Consider the following 1,242-nt stretch of genomic DNA (forward strand, 5'->3'; position numbering starts at 1 on the left):
CCCGCACCTGCGGGCCCCCGTGTGCTGCCGCCCCCCCGCCGCGGGACGGGCACGGGCACGGACACGGGGGAGGGGGAGAGGGAGAGGGAGAGGGAGAGGGAGGTGTCCCCCTTCCTCTGACACGGCGGAAGGGCTGAAAGCAACTTTTCTCCCAGTCCGTTTCGCCGCGCTTCGGCAGAGGAAAGTGCGCCCCGAGCAGCCGCCTCGCACCCGGCGCTGGAAGTCTCCCGCCCGCGGGCCCTGGTACTTCGGGTCCCGGCGGCCCGCGCTCGTCCCCCAGGCGGGCCCTGCAGAAAGACGTTGTGTCCCCCTTCCTCTGACACGGCGGAAGGGCTGAAAGCAACTTTTCTCCCAGTCCGTTTCGCCGCGCTTCGGCAGAGGAAAGTGCGCCCCGAGCAGCCGCCTCGCACCCGGCGCTGGAAGTCTCCCGCCCGCGGGCCCTGGTACTTCGGGTCCCGGCGGCCCGCGCTCGTCCCCCAGGCGGGCCCTGCAGAAAGACGTTTCCTAAAACCTGGGGTTTGTTTTGGTTTGGGTTTTTTTGTTTGTTTATTTTTTAGATGAGGAGTTAGCCATTCCTCTATCGGCCTGGTTTTACGCCCATATGCTCTTACCCCCATCGATGCTGTTACCCCCATATGATTGGGGAGGGGCGAGGTTTGCTCTCCGTTGTGTCTGCTCCCTTTCCCCTCACCCATAAAATCCTTTAATAGTTCTTGACTTACACTGAAGGTCTTTTGGATGATAGCATTTATTCACGTGAGACTTGTATGTACCACGGGAGCGTTCGGAGATCTTAATCAGGATTTGGGTCACATTTCATGAGGTATTGGACTAAGTTAAAGGCCTGCTTTAAAAAAAAAAAAAAAAGTAATTAGTGGTTTGTTTTTTTTTCTTTCTGGGTGTTCAACTTCAGATATTTTTAAAGGGGCCTGATATTTTTAAAAGTGTTTAAAAAAAAAAAAAAAAAAAAAAATTCTTCTGTCTTGTCCCTTTTCTAACGTGTCTCCTCCAATTGATGCCCAAAGATGTAAAGGCAAATATATTTGATCTCGTAAAATAACTTTTGACAATTTAACTTGGCAAAAATTTAGCAGCGTCCCGTCCCCATACTTTGCACCCAAAATTTAGTAGAGTCCTCTCCTGTAAGTTGCACTCAGCTGTTATGGTTGGTTATGCACCAAAACTCATCCTTCTTATGTTGTAAACTTCTAGGCTTTCAAACTGCAAAATTAACTCCCCCCC

The 1,242-nt window shown here is 51.9% G+C and overlaps 1 long non-coding RNA gene across 1 annotated transcript in view; it reads left to right on the forward strand.

Moving 5' to 3' along the window:
- The first annotated feature begins 316 nt into the window (after window positions 1-316).
- The window catches only part of LOC112552131, a 47,011-nt gene continuing 46,085 nt past the window's right edge, over window positions 317-1,242 (forward strand). The window contains exon 1 of the long non-coding RNA XR_003096491.1: window positions 317-516. This is a non-coding gene — a long non-coding RNA (uncharacterized LOC112552131). The remainder of the gene's footprint in view (window positions 517-1,242) is intronic.

This window comes from Alligator sinensis, unplaced genomic scaffold (genome assembly GCF_000455745.1).
Source record: "Alligator sinensis unplaced genomic scaffold, ASM45574v1 scaffold499_1, whole genome shotgun sequence".
Taxonomy (NCBI): domain Eukaryota; kingdom Metazoa; phylum Chordata; order Crocodylia; family Alligatoridae; genus Alligator; species Alligator sinensis.